We start from the raw sequence: 19,314 nt of genomic DNA on the forward strand, positions 1-19,314 counted from the left end.
CACTTAACCAACTGAGTCACCCAGGAAGCCTGGTGGTAAATTTAGAAAGCAATATAGTGATAATGACCACACTCTTAGAGGCTATTGTCTTTTGAGCCACATATAAATTATTCTCTCTTGCCTGAAAGAATAATTATATGTAAAATAAAATGTAATCAATAAAATATTACCAGTAGCAGTATTTATAGAAGCAAAAATTTATATTGTACTTAAATATTCAATGATAAGGAGATACCTATGAATATACTGATGTGATAGATTATTTTGCAGCATTTAGCATCGCTTAAGAGGAATAATAAGATCATGAGGAGTATATAATAAATGAAAAAAGGCAAAATCCAGTGAATATTATGATTAGGGCTTTGGGGAAAAACTCTTACTGATATATTAAAAAAAGGAATACATCAAAATATTTAGAGTGGTTGGTTGGCTGGTGGATCTCTTGGTGATTATTTTCTAAATATACAATTGTATGTATTTGGAATACTCTTTAGTTAGAATGTACACTTTAATGGGTGAAAGAAATGTTTTAAAACTGTAATTTTATGAAATTAAAGCTATTTTTGTTCAGTATTGTAAAATTTGCTCTCTTTTTTGGCTTTAGGGAAACAAATTTTAACCTCCAGATCCTGAGGCTTTTCCTTAAATTCCACGCTAGGAAGTCGAGCCTTACTTGAGTGAGGAATTACACACCTGAAAGCAGCAGTCTCCATGTCATTAATTTTGCCTCCAAAAGGATTTTCAGTTTCCTAGTCTTCAAAGTACTTCTATCCTATTTGGGAAAAACAAATTCTGTGTTGTGTCTGTATTGTGTAAGTGCCAACTTTAGCAACAGGCTGTAATACACCTCCCTCCACTTGAACTCATGTAAGCACATCCATTTAACAGTTTCCAAGAGTGTAATTCATGCTCAGTGCTTTAAATTTGCAGAGCATCTATCACCAGGGCTGGCAAACCAAGCACTGTCAAGTATGCTGCCCAGCAAAGGGAACAGACAAAGAGCATTTAGGCACTCAATATGCTGCCCACTGCAGAATAGTTGAAAAGAAAATTGATGCTCAAAATTCCCACTGAATGATTTCCTTACCTTTTAAAAATTTCAAATTACAGGGATAAATGGAAGTCTTTAAGTTGGTTCTCTCTTATGACCACTAAGTTAGCAGAATTGAAACTTGGGAACATGAATGACTGGCAGCAAAGTTTCCCTTGATGGCAACTCAAAGTAGGAGGAGATGTACATTCTAAAGATGAGGACTTTCCAATATACCTCTTTTTCACCCAGCTCCCTGAAGACCAGAGTCTTAGCATTTTTTAACAGATTGTTCTAGACCTGAATTCTAAGTATAGCGATTAAATGATAAATGAAAATGTAATGTGTATGTGCATATATATGTAGGTAATAGAGGGCTTAAATGCATAAATACATATATATTTTATGTAAGACATGGGACACATTCCTTTTAGTAAGTTTAAGGACTATATTTAGCTTGGTAAATGGTGGAACATGGTGGGTTATTTCTTGACCCAACATCAAATCACTCAGTTGTTATCTAAACCAATTAGGAAACATAGTATTTGCTCATTTTTAAAATACAAAGCCAGTCTTTAATCTCCCAAGTCCTTTTCTGTGTTAATTAATTTATCCTTACATTCAGGTGCATATTTATTTTTATACTAACCTCTAAAATGTTTTCTGTATGTTTCACTGTGAAGAATAAAAGACTAATATATTAACAAAGTAGTATTTCTCACAGGGGTGGTCTAATTTTTGGCAAGGATTCTTCATGGTAACAGCATTGGTTTGTCATAATATGGAATACTGGGCAGCTTAGAGATACAGTTCCCTGGAGACCTCATCAAGTTATACATTTTTAAGAGACACCTAGCACTACTAGCAAGTCACAGGCAGTCTCCAGCATTGCAGCTCTTCCATCTGGCCTGGGTTTTGCTGCTTCTATTTGTACATCTTCACATGAGGAACACTCTAGGAACTAAAAACTGTTCTCTCCTTCATTATGCATGTGGCGTGCGATGCAATTTACCACCTAACAGATGTCATAGCTAAGTACCCAGGATCATGTCATGATTCATTCATCTTAAGACAATCTGCTTCAGAAATGCACGGCTTTTTATAAATTGGGAGAATTTGGTTTTTGAGTAATTCTATAAAATGCTGTCTGTTTATAACTTTAATTTTTTTCTTAAAACACAATTATAGACTTCAGATTGTTTGTTTTTAAGTTAGCTGCCTCTTTTCACTTCCAATATGAATATCTCTGCCACTGAAAAAAATAATAAAAAGCATCAAATTTTTTACCTGAATGGTTACTGAGATAACTCCAGAGAATATCCTAAAATTGAGGTTTTGATGTCTAGGCAAATCTGGGGAAACATTATTTCTTTGCCCTCGTAAAGCAGGCAAAAAATTCCTGCCGGGTGGTATTTTGCATAATATTGTCATTAAACATGGTCTATCTTTAGCGGAAGAAGCAGACGGTAATAAGTCAAATAGGGATGAAGAATTATCTGAATCGGAGGAGATACACTTGCAAATGAGTAACTGAAATTATTATTAAAGGTAGAAGTATGACATCCAGATTAATAGAGTAAAAGGTTGAAAGAAATGTTTAACTATTGGGAGTAATTATCGAAGGCTTTTTCGTAAAAGAGTATGTTACGTAGTCTCCTATTTTGGGAGCCTTATTTTTTCTATGCTAGAATAAAGAACCCATAGATTCTTTGCTGCAGCTGTTACACTCTTGATTAATCTAAGTACTGTAACCATAAAAGGAAAAGTAGCTTAATTAAAAAATGTTAGAGCAGAATAGAATACATTTACAATAATTTCGCTTCTCTTTTTGGCTAAATGCAAGAAAGAACATCATCCTTTCTTTTAAAGGGAGCAAATCAATATCTGTGCCTTTGCAATTACCCTCAAGGCACAAATGTTATACAGACGGGTGCACAAACAAAGGAATCATAGGTTAAATACCATATCCCTCAGCATTAAAAAAAGAAAAGAACTATTTAAAAGTCTTGCTACATTTATTTCCATCCTCCTCCCCCAAACACTATCATCACAACTTCCAACCTTCATCCCATAAAAACATTTCTCCCAAATGTACAAGCTTGTTATTACTTAACTCTGTTTTTAATTTCCCCCCAAAGGGATCCAAACTGATTTGTTACTTTGAGGTAAATATGTTTCATTGGGTTGATGTTTAGATTGTTTATAAAATGAATTTATCCTTTTAATATTTGCCCAGCTCTTGAGTAGTATGAGGTAAAGCCACAGCAGGAAAGTTTCCCAGTTGGGACTTCTCTGTTTTCCTATCCTGTCAATATAGGAATTGATTTCCTATGTGCATCTGTAGAAGCCCTATGGGAGATAGTTTTCTTATGGTTGTGCTGTCAGTTGCCTTCAGTCTGTGTCTGTAACGATAGATTATAATGAGAAAGAATGCATAGTTTCAACTAGAACAGGTGAATATTTAAAATTTTGATTGTAAGTCTCCTTTTGATAAGTTTAAGAACACAACTAAGAATTTTCAATAATCACAACGGGCAAAGCAAAGGCACCAGACAGGGAATTTTATAGTATTAATCAAAAAGATCTATGATTTTCCTACCATTGTCTTACCTTCCCCAGCAATTATCTCAATTTCTTTAATGTATAAACAGCCTAGTTCCACGGTGGTTGCTTAGACAAATTACAATCCAGACATAACTATTTTTCAGTGGGAATTTCCCACGAAAATTTGAATTATTTGTTATCTTCACTTCTGCCCTGTGTTTGGTTTAAATTTAAATGATTTTTTACTACTCCATGTGAAAATAATAAAACATCCTTAATAATGCCCAAAATACTGTATACAGAATAAAACCAGGCACCACCCAGAGCTTAGCTCCCCAGAGTCCATATTAAAAGCTAAACAAAACATACCACACAAAATTAAGGAAAGGAATGGGACCGACCTGGACTGAACAATAGAAGAGTATTTTATTTCTCTGGCTTAAGTATTTCATGGAACCATAAAGCTATCTGTAACTCCTTACATAAAATTGAAAATAATACTTTTCAGATCCTTCAGGAATTGATAGAAGAGGCAATTTTGGTTAAAACATTTCCTATTCTTTTCCTTTTGGCTAAATTCAGATCTGTCCACTGAATATGTTTAAAAGAGAAACAGCTTTATTGTTTTTTAGAAACAGATGAAGGAAATCTCAATCTTTGTTTTTACATTTTGGGGCCGATTTATAGATTCTCTTTTACTTCTGTGCAGAAAATGTGCCTGCTATCTATCCAGTTGGTTCCTTTGGAAGAAGGAGCTTTTTGGGGTGGATAAAAGTACTCAAGAAGACTCAGTTGTCAAGTTGTCTTGAATTGCCCTTGAATGGACTGAAAAAGTAAGAGACCTGACTTCAGGAACCTGGAGAGTAAGCTATCTTTTAAGAGACATATCTTTAAAATTGGCAACAAGAAATAGCTACACTTGAGGTACTTGCTGAGGAAGGAGAATCTATAACCCTTGTCAAGTTTTATCTAACTGAAGATTTGGCTAAGGAGAAACAATACATATAGAGTTTATTCCGTCCACCTTTTCCATTAGAATCAGCAAATCTTGAGTCTCAAATTCACATTCCTTCAGAGGACAGATCTGTAACGTGAATGAATGAGGCAGGGTAGGTAAGGCGTGACTATTTGGAATTAATGTTTGCATTTCTAACGTAAAAAGAGAGGAAATATATACATTTGTTTTGGTATGAATGTTCTGGACAAACACATACACACAACCATCTAGCTTTTTTTTTTTTTTTTAAAGATTTTATTTATTTATTCATGATAGACACAGAGAGAGAGAGGCAGAGACACAGGCAGAGAGAGAAGCAGGCTCCATGCACCGGGAGCCTGACGTGGGATTCGATCCCGGGTCTCCAGGATCGCGCCCTGGGTCAAAGGCAGGCGCTAAACCGCTGCGCCACCCAGGGATCCCAACCATCTAGCTTTTTGATTGGCCCCAATATGTGGCCAGACTCAGTTCTTCCATTTCTTAGCTATTTGACAGAGGAAGTTCCTTAAGGTATGTTTGTTTCCTCATCTGGAAAGCAGTAATTTATAACAGTACCTATCTCCTGAAGTTACTATGATGAATAAATGAGTTGATATATTTAAAGTGCTTCAAACAGTACCTGGCACACACTCAGGGCTAAGTATTCATGGTTACCCATGTTTGTTCCGTGCCTGAACATTTAGTGCACACGTAGTACACATACACGTGCATACCACAAACATACTCATTAATAAAAATATTACTAAGAGTAGACTTAGAGAATGGCAGAGAGGCTCCACAGATCAGGTAATTTACATTTGTCCCTCAAGAACCACTAAGCTCATTCACCTTTTTCTGTTTTCTCTGTGCCCCAAGACGCTGTCCTTTGCAGATGACACAGGCTCACATGTCCTCTGGCTTCCAGCCAGGTTTGCCTATGGGAAGTCACCCACTGGGCATCAGAAAGGGTAAGGAGGATGAGGTAAAGGCATTTATTTTCTTGCTTCCCCCCCCCCCCCATTGGAATGTTGCTGGATGGCTGGGTTCTGCTGAATTTCATAGCTCCTTTAGGACTCAAGTACGTCTCCTCTCTCCCTGGTCCCTTTATGCCTGGGAAGTGTCAGCTGCTACTCCTGCCAGCCCTGACATGTTTAATCACCTCTTAGAGCCCATACTCAACCCATACTCACTGGTTTGTCAATAACCTTCTTCAGTAAGCCAGTCTGACTGTACCATCTCTTTCTTGTCTAGACTTTGACTAATACAGGTTCTTATTTAAAATGGTTTAATACCGGGGATCCCTGGGCAGCTCCGCAGTTTAGCGCTGCCTTCGGCCCAGGGCGTGATCCTGGAGACCCAGGATCGAGTCCCACATCAGGCTCCCTGCAGGGAGCCTGCTTCTCCCTCTGCCTGTGTCTCTGCCTCTCTCTCTCTCTGTGTGTCTCTCATGAATAAATAAATAAAATCTTTTTCTTTAAAAAAAGGTTTAATACCTTCTCTCTTCTTTCCCTAAATCCTGCTAAAATGATAGAAAACCTAGTAAAACGATAATCTTTAAAACGTCTGGGTTTCCAATAGGATATCCAGTGGGATAGCAGCAGAAAATACAATGAGTAAATTCCATGTTGGCAGGTGAAAAACAGCTGAACTGGGGACCATACACAGGTGACCTTCAAGTCAATTCATCCCTCTCCCCCAACAAAAGCCTAGAATAATCTATACTCAGAATAGAAGCTAGTTGAAGTAGTTGCTAGAGGAACTGGCCTGAAGTTACTAACCAGGTAAACATTTGAAGTAGTTTTATCCTTGAGAGGGATTCTCCCCAAACAAGCTGTGAATATAGTTCTCTGAAGAGGGTGTCCTGTCCAGAGACACCCAGAATGCCTTTTGCAGGCTGGAGAAACAGGGTCATTTCCTGGGTCACAAGTGGAATAATGAGATGTCTGCCTGGAATGGCTCTGATGAGTTGTGCCTACAGGCTGAAATGGACAATACACAGCCTTTGGAAATAGCCAGTTAACAGGAAAATTATAGCATTCTTGTTCCTAGTTATTGGAAATCCTAAATTCATATAGTTATTACAGAGCAAAAGAGAAGAAATGTTGAAAATACATTACTCAGATAAATATAAAATGATCCAGTAATTTGGTTATCTGAATCTATAAAACTGGATTTTTGCTACTAGCATTACTGTGAACATCCATGCATCTGTGAAAACAAAATACTGAAAAAGTGACTTTCTAGATTCACTAATACTTTTTAACACTCTCAGAGTCAAAAAATGATTTTCTTAATGTAAATGTATGGTGCTCAAAGTCAGGGTAACCAAGGGTGTATGTGTGTGCGTGCAGGTGCACATGTATGCTTGCACAAACACACATGTGCTCCTCGGGGCCAGTCTACACTGGCTCAAAAAGCAGTGAAACAGTGTTCACAAGGTATGTTCCTTCCCCTCATTGTTAGTAAACTACTTTTTATTGTACTTTTCTCTTCAAAGAATGTACACAATACAAATGTTCAGTTTTATAGTTGCTTACATTCTAAGGACATGAAGTGAGGAAAAATAACATGTTCCTTTTATTTTCTTACACAGTGAATGTACAGGATATTTAATGGTAGTAAAAATAATTTTATTTCCTATAATAACAGCAACTTACAACCACCACCAACACAACAAAAAACACCACAGGACATTTGGTCATTTTAAAATAACTTAGATACTGTTTATTTTGTGGCTTGACTATCAATTCATTATAAATAATCAAAACCTTCTGAACATTTCAACGTGTTCTAAACATGGCTTGAAGTGGCACAATTTATTATGAAATCTTTTTAAGACCTACTTAGCATTATGGTTTCCCAACCCAACTTCTTCAACTTCTTCCCCAACTAAAGCAAGACAAATCAAATCAAAACAAAACAAAGCAAAACAAAACAAACAATGAGCATAAAAGGAAAATAAAGAAGAATCAAAAGTGGTTAAGGAAAGTAAATAAACTAGACATAGGGCTTTTGTGTCTGAGTTATGTGGTCCATACAAGTCACACAAATGTATTTTGGAAAATGTAGGTTCTATGTACATTCAAGAGAAATTTATAAAATAGTGCCGTTTGGGGGATATTTATTTCACTGGCAAACAGAAGCTTTGTTCTCATCTGAACCCTACAAGTGACTCTCAGGGTATCAACAATAATACTCCTGTCTTTTCTCTAGACATGAACACGAGCATTATTTATCTGTCCTTCATGTAGACAACTCCTTTAGATCTTCGTTTTTTTAGATTTTATTTATTTATTCATGAAAGAGATAGAGAGACAGAGGCAGAGACATAAGCAGAGGGAGAAGCAGGCTCCTCAGGAAGCCTGATGCTGGACTTGATCCCGGGACCCTGGGATCATGCCCTGAGTCACCCAAGCGTTCCTCCACTAGATCTTAAAAGAGGTTTTGGCATCAGGTTTCCTGAATCTGTCTTTAGAATATCTAATTCATTAAGGACTTTTAAAGATTGTCTCCTTGGCACAAGCCTCAGGTAGAATTTAGATTTACTGGGTTCCAAGTATCCACTGATACTCTAAGCCCAGAATAGAGTATTGGATTTTAACATCCTAGATCATGAAGTTAATTAACTTTCTGGGTTAAATGGAGAACATAGTTTCAAAATAATGTGAATACTTAACTTTATTTAAGTTAACCTACATTAAAAACATCTCTATTTTTTAAAAAAAATTTGTCATAAAATATACACAACTTAGCCACTTTAAATATTCTTATGTGTATAATTCACTGGCATTAATAGTTTCATGCTGTTTTACAACTATTATCACCATCCATTTCCAGAACTTTTCATCTTTTCAAAGTGAACACTTTATCCATTGAATAAATCCTCATACCCCAAACCCCTAGTCCCTGGTAAATACTGTTCTACTTAATGATTCTATGATTTTGACTACTCTCAGTACCTCATGAGTGGAATCATACAATTTGTCCTTTTGTGTCCTTTTGTTTATCTCACTTATAGATAATATCATCAAGGTTCATCCATATGGTGTCATATGACACAATTTTATTGCTTTATAAGGCTGAATACAATTCCATTGTATGTATATACTACATTTTTAAACCCACTCATCCAGCAACATTGAGTTGTAGAAGCCTTTTGACTATTGTGAATTATGCTACTATGAACATTGGGGCAAAAATCTGAGTCCTTGCTTTCATTACTTTAGCATACATGTATACTTCGAAGTGGAACTGCTGGATATATAGTAATTCTATGTTTAATTTTCTGAAAAACTGCCATAATGTTTTTCACAGACTGCTTTTTTTTTTTTTTTTTTTTTAGTAATAGCCATCTATATGAGTGTGAAGTGATTTCACTGTGGTTTTGATTTAGATTTCTCAATCAATGGATATGCTAAACATCCCAAAAGAAAATAATTTTAAAGTCTGTTTTTAATTCCAATCAACCCTAGAGCCACAGAGTTGGAATTTCTTTTTAATGTCCTTTGGGTTGATCAAATATTATAATATTTTTAAGAAAAACTTAAAAATCACTACGTTAAATTAAAATTTTAATTGAATTTACTTTATAGATAAAAGAGCATCACAACTACTGTTTTGATAAAAACAATGGAAAAATATTTTCTATACCCTGTAAATTGCTAATTTAGAATCTCATTTCCAGATCATGTAAGTAGGAGATTCTCATTAGGTAAAAAAAATTCTAAAATATGAAGGAAATGTAAACATTGAAACAAGCTATCAAACAAGTAAACTATAGTATTGACTAAAGCAATGGTTGGATTAAATATTAAGAAATAAGGTACAATTTTTTAAAATTTAAGTTTTTAAAAAACTTCTTTAAAAGATAATAGCAATTTAGAGACTATGAAATGAGTCAGTGTTCTCATTTTAGGGATCTCTATTAATCTTATAGATAAATAATGGGGAACATTGTTGAAAAGAACATGAAGAGGGATGTTCAAGGCCAAGAATATGGTCTATTTGGAAAACAGATGGCTTGTAAAAAACAAGCTTTATGAACGAAGATTTGCAGGAATTTCGCTGGTTGGATTTAAGAAGGTTTCTTCCCCCCAACACTCTGAGTATTTCCATTTGATCAGAGAAAGCTTTGTGGTGATATTTCTGAAGCTAGTGATTCTGATGCTGCCAGCCAAGGAGTTTCAATGGTTTACTCTGAAAAGTAGTTTCATACTTCCTTTTCCACGACCGTAAATTACCCAAACAAAAGTAACATGTGTAGTTTGCTGGAGGCCATATAAAGAAAGAGAGAAATGTGTTTGCGCAGCAACAAAAGACTGTGGCTTTATTGGCAACACCATCAAAGCTAATCCATTTGCTTGCCAAGGCAGTGTGAATCCATTGCAAGATGTGTCAAATCTGTTAGAGAAATGATTTTCCTGGAGCACCCACTTGCGGTTTGTAGCTCTTTCTTCAAGCCCCCTGATTGAGAGGGCAGATTTTCTATAGTAGTACAGAGCTGCTTTCCTCTTTTGGTTTCCATGTTTCAGAAATTATATATGTAAGTAACAATTTTGATTCTCATTGGTCAGCAATTTTTGTGTCAAATCACTGAAAAGATTTACTCTGGAAGCCCTCTCCTGTCTGATTAACAATCATTTCTGATCTTAATGAGTTGGGATCACTTAAGAAGTGATTCCAAAAATTATTTGGAACTATTTTAATCTACTTGCTGGAAGTGTTCATTGACTGTTATAAGACATTTTGGAGAAATAATAGGGAATATTCCAAGTTAGAGAAATTTCACCCCTGTCTTTTATGATATATATTAAATTAACAAATATAGGGCAGAACAAATCCACAAAATCTTATTTAGCTTCAATCCAAACATTCTGCTTATTTCTTAAAATTTCTTAAATGCCGTTTAAAGACAATGAGGGATTTAAGCTGAAGCCTTTCTGCTTGTGAAGATAAACCTTTACACTTGCAAATCATTGAACATCTTATCTTGTGAGCCCTTAGCTAGCTAGCAAAAAAAAAAAAAAAAAAAAAAAAAAAAGAAAAGAAAAAGTCACAGAACCCTGATTCATATTATAAATCTCTTGACTTTAAAGCCAATACGGTGGCTTATTTATTTTTATTTTATTATTTTATTGGAGTTCAATTTGCCAACATATAGCATAATACCCAGTGCTCATCCCATCAAGAATACAGTGGTTTAGATACTGTAAATAATTCTATGCTATAATTTATGCCATGTAATTCAGTATCTTCTAACTTTAAAAAAAAATGTTATTCACTTTATCTTAAGTAGTGTAGAAATGGTGTTAAATGGGTTCACAAAACTAATACATTCTTATGTTTAGGAATTAATAGGTTTCAGTTTACATATAATTTCTTTATTATAGATGATATTAAAATATTTCAAGATAAGCTAGAGTATTTTTTATGATATTGGTGAGTTTTTAATTTATCAAGTTTATCAAGTATTAACTTACCAGGCTTGCTAGCATAGGACAGTACTGGCTTATACTGTTGCAACCAATTTATAAAATCTAGATAGACTATGAAACTGTATTTTGCTATGATGCTTGGTGCTACTGGATTTGATCACTGGGCGAAGAAATATGAAAACACGTGTAGAAACTGCTCTAAAAGGCATAACGACAGAACCAGAACTATTGGACCAGAAAGGAGGAAGTCAGAGGGTCATTTAGTCCTTTTTGCCTCCTTTCCCTTTTTAGCTTTCTGAGCTGGACGGCAGGAGATAGGAAGTGCAGGGAAATGTTAGTCTTATTTATATTTATTTTATCCTTTAAAAAACACATTCATAATACTTTGAAAATACATAATATAGCATTAATATTTATAATCCACTTATAAAAATATCCTTATCTTGCAAAAATACCACATAAAAATGTTTGGAGACCACTTCTCTAAGCAATACCGGAATCAAATAATCCTGGCAAAAGGCTGAGGAGAGCATATGGCAGATGTGTTTTATAGTCCATATACCATATTTCACTGCTTATATAGTATTCTCTTTAGGGGCACCTGGGTGGCTCAGTGGTTGAGCGGCTGCCTTTGGCTCAGCTTGTGATCCTAGGGTCCCAGGATTGACTTCTACATCAAGCTCCCTGCATGAAGCCTGCTTCTCCCTCTATTGTCTCTGCCTCTCTCTGTATGTCTCTCGTGAATAAAGAAATAAAATCTTTAACAAAATTCTCTTCACATTTTCAATTATTTGTGTTTTGAAAAGTGATTCAGCTTATGAGAATGTAGACCAGCTTACCTTTGAGAGGAAGCAACTTTAGACAGAGAGAGAGAAAGGGAGGCAGGGAGAGATAACGTGTATGTGTTTAGGAAGAAAATATTCACCAGACTGGATAATATTCTATCTGGAGTATTTTGTTGCTAATATCTAATATCTGAGATTTTCACATTTACACATGATCAGAGAAACAACAGATATTTTTTAATCTATGTAAGGTTTGTGAAAGTTAAAGATAAATCTATGATTCTAGATCACCTAATTACCTATAAAAAATATACCCAAGTTCATTTTCTATTGAAGTTTGCTTTGATACTAAGCAATATCTATTTATTCTTGTCATCCAAATTCAGCATACCATATTACTATTGTTTTATTTTAAGTGCTCTGGTTCAGTAATTCGCCATGCTTTTTTCACTGTCTAGCAATTATTCCCAATGTAGTACTGGCGGAACATATTGGCTTCTATCCAATAAAGTAGATTGGTTAATTAATACTGTAATATTGCTAGTTGGAGTAAAAACAACAGTAAAATATTAATAATGTGTCAGATACTTTAACTATCACATTCAGTCCTTATAAAAACGAGTAGTATTACTCTTGTTTTATACATAAGGAAACAAATTCAGAGAGTTAAGTAACTTTCTCACATTGCCAGTAATGTCAAAGTCAGATGTGAACCCCAAACTGCATGGCTCCAAAGCCCATCACAAAGAAAACCCATTTCTACGGCTGTAGTTCAGGCTTTGGCATTACTCAAATGTTTTATATACACACCTACTATTGGTGATAAAGTTGAGGATATAAGATCACTGTTCCTGGAAAAAGTTTCAACCATACACTCAAGGTGGTGATTTAGTGTATCATCTACCTATTTCATAAGCCATCTTTTACAGTTTCAACCCAACCACTGCTTTAAAGTGAAGAAAACTTAACATTCTCTACAATATATTATTATTATCATTAATTAATTGCAATAATATATATAGGTTACTTTTCTTTGGGAAATGCTGCTTTCCCCCTCAAATGTGATTTGCTAGTGCTGCAGATAAATTTTTGAAAGCTGAAGTTTAAACTTTGGAAAGAAAACAATTTTCAGGAGCACCAGGGTGGCTCAGTGGTTGAGCGTCTATCTTTAGCTCAGGTTGTGATCTCGGGGTCCTGGGATCGAGTCCTACATCAGGTTCCCTGCTTCTTCCTCTGTTTGTATCTCTGTCTCTTTTCCTGTGTCTCTCATGAATAAATAAATAAAATCTTAAAAAAAAAATTTCTCAAACTAGATTTTAAGGAATTAGTCTTTGATAGTAAATGCAAATAACAATTTCTTGCGAACCTACTATAAGTGCTACAATAACTTATAGCCCTACTATAAATGCTACACGTGTTTTGGGTCCAGGCATAAATGACTTTTAGCTCTTGAAAAACAAATATGTACGTAATTAATTGTAATAACATATAATAAGTGCCAGGGAAACTGAAGTGTTCACCAGATGCCATAGGTATACTAGAAAAGGAGTAATGAAGAATTTTGGGGAAATAAGAGAGAGAAGCAGATGAACCTGTTTTGAAAGAATTTTACTATGTAGTAAAGACAAGAAGAAAAAACATTTATCATCCCATTTTTTTTTTTAGTGATCCAGTTCTAATATAATATAATTAAATGATCACAGAATAAGCATATTTACCATTAGGACCATAGAAAAGAATACTGGGAATATGACTACCTGGATATATCTCACCTCTTTTTACCGCCTAGCTTCAATCAACCTGTGTCTCCTGAAGCAAGAGGTTTCTGGGATTGCGGACAACTGAATATGAGTCCGACAAAGGAGACTTAGTAGGGAGAAACAGTAAATGACTTTCTCTCCATGGGTCAGGCAATAAACTGGGAAGTCGAGTCAGAAAGCTTCAAGTTGAGAATTGGTATCTAAAAAATCGTGAGAAGAGGTTAGCCTCAGAATCCAGAAGATACAAAATTAGATAACAGACCCAGAGGAGCTGGCCTGGTCTTGCTGTTTGGGAAGAATCTGAAGAGTTGCTGAGTGGTGAGGCCTGTTGCCACCTTCCTGACGCAAGGAATGTTGAGGAGACTGGCTATCAAGGAGATTTCATTCCAATACCTTGGGGAATGGTAACCTGCCTGCTGCTTCATCTTCATGTTTTTTACTTTCACCTCTTTTGGGACTGCTATGACTTAGGATACTATAGAGCCAGACCTGACCCACAGTGAGCTTAAAAGGTCTGCCTAGAAATCACAGAGAAGACAGGCAAAGGTGGTACCCAATGAAAAGGACTTGTATAACAAAAATTAAGGATACGTGTGAAGATCTACGTACACTGCAAAAAAAGACTTCCTGGAAAAAAAAACCTCATCTTCAAACCAAAATGAAAATTAATAAATGAATTGAAGATGAGGTTAGTCACTGCTGGGATTTGAATCAGTCATCTAGAAGACAAGTAGAAGTAACAGCTTAAAGCATAGAGCAGAAATATAAAGAGATTAAAAAAATAAGAATACCAAATAATAAATCTGAAGGATATAATAAATATTTAACATTTACTCTTAGGGATTCCAGAAGAAATCAAGCAATAGATGAAAGATATACGATAATAAGTAACATAAAAGATTTCTTAAGGACAAGGGATTGTATACTAAAAGGGTGCCCTGGTTGTAGGCAAATTTAATACAATAAAACATATAACAAGACATAGCCTAATGTATTTTTTAAAAAATGTAACAATAAGGAGGAATTTGTAATTTTCTCTAAACAAAGATTATCTGAAAAAAAAAAGCTGAACAAAACATACCTCTCATAGGCATCATTAGAAACTAGAAAAACAACTGTGTAACGTGTATGAAACTGAGAGCAAAGAACTGTAACCCCTAATCTTATACCTAGCCAAAACAGCACTTCCTTTTTAGAGTTAAAGGCAGATATTTGTATTTACCCAAGAATGAAACTATTCTATAGGTCTCCTCTTGTTGGCCTTTGGGAAAAGTGTCTATATGAAAAAAAGGGAATGTCTTGGAAGGAAAAGTAATTCATATCTCCTTTCTAATAATAGTAGAGAAGTATATATTTTAACAGAAGTACTAGGAAAACAATGTAACAAAGTACTGAAAAGGCACAACTTCCTAACTAAGGGGGAAAAAAAGAATCATAGTTAATTTTATCAAGAGAGAAGAACAACATAAACATGTACTATGACCCTTGAACAACAGCAGGGTTAAGGATACTGACCCCTTCCATCGCGCTCAAAATTCCATGTATATCTTTTGACCTCCCAAAAACTTTACTATCAACAGTCTAATGCTGTCTGGAAGCCTTACCAATAACATAGTCAATTAACACATATTTTGTATGTTACATATATTACATGCTATATTTTTTTAATAAAGTAAGCTAAAGAAAATGTTATTAGAAAATCATAAGGGCATTTACAGTATTGTACTGTATTTATAAAAAAAGAAATCTGTATGTAAGTGGACCTGTGTAGTTCAAACCTCTATTGTTTAACAGAAAACTGTATATAAAATTGAAAGAATAAAATCTAATGCATTCTTTATTTCATTAAATGTGCGCAAGCTAAAGGCTTTCTTAAAAATGGTGACTAATATTAGCTTCGAAAGCAAAGGTGCTGAAAAACACTTAAAATACACTAAAAGTAGAATATAAAAACATCAGTTAAAAAATCATGCAACTATATACAAAAGAATACAGAAGTAATATATATTAACAGATAATGCAGAATTCAATGGGTTAAAATTTAAATAGACTAAGAATGGACATAATGTAATAAAATATCCCTTTCAAAACTGAATGGAATATAGTAGACAAAAATATGAAATGATACAGAGATTGGAATATTATGCCCAATATACTCATTTTAATAACTTACATTCTTCAAAAGAAAATATAAATCTTCTTTATTTGTCCACAGAATACTTAAAAAGCTTGATGAGATACCTGACCATTAAAAAAAAGCCTCAGGAATAAAAAAAAAATTAGATCATACCCAATTAAAGATCACATCCTTTAACAAAATAAATAAAGCAATAAATGCCAAGAATGCAATTTAACTACATACAAATTTAAAACCATACTCTTCAGTTATTCTTAGATCAAAATGGAGATAAAAACTGACATTACCAATTCAAGAAAGTAGGGAATACAGAACCTCAAATTACTGCCTCACATCACTAAAATGAGAAGGAAATGTATCCTCTTCATCACATTCCATATTAAACTTGACAAGAATATTAACAGTGAAATAACAAATACCTCAAGAAATTGACAAAAGAAGAGAAAAAATAAAAAGTAAAAAAAAAAAATAGAAAAATAGATGAATTTGAAATTGCTAAAGTAGAAAAAAAGTTACTGGTAGCCATAAAATTCACTTAAAAAGCTGATTTTACGAAATGAGCAATGGAAGAGATCAAAGTGTTTCAATTATGCAACTGATGGAGACAAAAAGGAAAAATACCTAAATTAGCTGTGGGAAAGAAGTTGAGTGACAGGAAAAATGAAAAGCATTGTAGAAGAGACTGCAATTATTTGGCTAAACCTTTGAGAACTTGGAACAAACTACTTTTTATAAAAATATAAATAAAATCAATTCAAAAGGTCCAATCAGTATTGAACAATTTGAATAGGTGATCATAGAGCTATCTCTTAAAATCTCACCAGGACCAGATGGATTCAAAGATGAATTCTATCTAGATTTTTAGAGTTGGTATCAATTTAATCTCAAACCTAATGACAATTATATAGAACAAATATGTAGTCTAATCCCCCTTAAAAACAAGGATACAAATATATCAAATTAAATCCTGCCAAAGAGAATCCAACAATATGGAAAACAAGTAAGGCACTTAGATGAGACAGAGTTTACTTCAGCAATGCAAGAGTGATTAACTATTGGGGACACCTGGATGGCTCAGGGGTTGAGCATCTGCCTTTAGCTCAGGGTATGATCCCGGGGTTCAGGATGGAGTCCCACATCGGGCTCCCCCAGAGAGCCTGCTTCTCCCTCTATGTCTCTGCCTCTCTCTCTCTCTCGTCTCTCATGAATAAGTAAATAAGATCTTAAAAAAAAAGTAATTATTGGAAATCTAGCAGCATAATCCATTACACAAACAAATGAAAGAAATAACATAATTATAAAAATAGATGATAGAAGGATATGCTTAACTTTGCATCCGGCTTTTGAAAATCACTAGGTCAAATGGTAATTAAAGAAATCTACTTAAAGATAACAAAGATCTATTAATAAAAACAAAAATCAGTATTTTTTCCAAGTGGTAAAACTGTTACAATTAAAATCAAGAATGAGACAAAGATGTCTGCCATTACTATTATTACTCGTCAGAGTCTTGGAAGCTCTAGATAAAACATTGAAATAATAAAATTAAATGATTAGTATAAGTATTGAAAAGGTAGAATAAATCTTACTACATCCAAAGAACTCTGGTTTAGAAAAACCCACTGTAATTTAAGAGTATGTGATAAGTTGGATAGAAGGTAAAACATAAAATTATGAACTTTTTATATATTAATAATAAGCTCCTGGAAATGGATATAACAAAAATATCTTATTAACAGTACAATAAAAAATAATAAAACTCTTAAAAATAGGTTAATTGGAAAAAAATCTATATAAAGAAAATAATAAAAACTTATTGAAGGACATTTATAGAACACAATGTGTCTACAAAGGGAGTTTATTCAATTAGATTTTAAAAACTTGATATAAAAATAAATTGCACTAAAATCTCAACATATTTTTTCAACTGGATAAATTATATTAAAGTTTACATGACAGAAGAAATGTCTGAAGATAATCAAGGAAATCATGAAAGAAAATAATAAAGGAGACTTGCTCTATAAAAGAATAAGTCATAGCACAGAACACCTCAACTCCAAACAATATAGTATTGGTACCAATATGTATGAGATAGAAGAGAACAGTAAATCCAGGCAATGGTCCTAAAATATATGAAAAATTAATACAGAGCATGATGGCATTTCAATTCAGAGAAAAAAGAGTGCTTCTTGCTCAGTTAGCCATCTATCTGGAATACAACAGCATAAATTAGTATCTCAATTTACAGTATACAATAGGTAAATTCCAGCTGGGCTAAAAACTGAAATGTAAAGAGTGAAATGATAAAAACCACATTAAAAATTTAGGGAAATTATTTCAGTCTGGGAAAAAGAGCAAAAAGGAGAAATATCTTTTAATCTACATATGAAAACAAGGAATTATAAAATTAAAGATGGCTACTGTAGACTACATAAAATTACATAGAGATACAAAATACAAACAACAGGTAAACAATACACTTGGAAAAATATTTGAATGTGGAAGTTAAGTGCTGAGTATTACTGCATTTATACATCTTTTGAAAATTTATTAGAAAATTGTAAACCACAAGGAGGGATGAAATATGAAACTGCAATTTTCAGGACACCAAACCAAACAGCCTGGAATTGCACAAAAAGCTGTTAACTTGCTAATATTCAGCAAAATTTGATAATGGGAGAAGGCTTTATATTTATTACTTGACAAAGAAAAATAAAGACCAGTGATAGGAATAAAGGTTTACTGATAGAAATGTAAAATGTTTTAGCCATTTTGGACAGCAGTCAGGAAACACTACTCAAATCCATCATTCATCATCTATCTACCATCTGTCTACCTCCCTCTCTCCCTAATTTTAACAATCCTATTCACTCCTGTGAATCTGTGCCATTGAAAGAAAAACACGCATTTGTATGAATGCATCCAGAAGGAAATGGATGTATCTTTGAATTCATTTTCACAACAAAACACTGGAAACATGGAGGCATAAAATATGGTACATGAAGGCCCTACACTGTTACAGAGCCACACCAAAGAATGACAAAGAAACACAAGGGTTGATTAATCAGAAATGAATTCAGAGAAAGCAAGATGGAGAGAAGTATGTATAACATATGCCATATTTGGAAAAAACAAGACTAGCCCCATATATGTGTGTGTATATATTTGTATATGCATTTTCATTTAAAATTATATGCTATGGGGCACCTGGGTGGCTCAGTTGGTTAAGGATCTGCTTTCAGCTTAGGTTGAGATCCCAGGGTCCTGGGATGGGAGTCCCACATCAGCCTCCCTTCTCCATGGAGAGCCTGCCTCTGCTTCTCTCTCTCTCTCTCGGTCTCTCATGAATAAATAAATAAAATCTTTCAAAAAAATTATATGCTATGAGAATAGTATAAAAGTATGTATATAAAGTAGTTAAAATTCTATACCTTATAGGAAAGAGAAGCTAGGAAGAAATAAGGGGGGGGGGGAAGGAGAAAAAATACTATACTAATAATGTCCTAACATAGATCATCCCATTTATGTATTAATGTGAAACCACATATATGTACGTATCCAGAATTTTAAAGAAAATCAATTAAAAGAAAGAGAAAAAGTTGTGATAGCTATCTATATTATTATGTGTCATAAAAGAGGATAAGATAT

At 34.1% G+C, this 19,314-nt stretch overlaps 1 long non-coding RNA gene across 1 annotated transcript in view; it reads right to left on the minus strand.

Moving 5' to 3' along the window:
- Positions 1-257: 257 nt before the first annotated feature.
- LOC125754819 (uncharacterized) overlaps positions 258-19,314 on the minus strand; it is a 48,699-nt gene continuing 29,642 nt past the window's right edge. The window contains exon 4 of the long non-coding RNA XR_007409667.1: positions 258-772. This is a non-coding gene — a long non-coding RNA (uncharacterized LOC125754819). The remainder of the gene's footprint in view (positions 773-19,314) is intronic.

Source organism: Canis lupus, chromosome 3, assembly GCF_003254725.2.
Source record: "Canis lupus dingo isolate Sandy chromosome 3, ASM325472v2, whole genome shotgun sequence".
Classification (NCBI taxonomy): domain Eukaryota; kingdom Metazoa; phylum Chordata; class Mammalia; order Carnivora; family Canidae; genus Canis; species Canis lupus.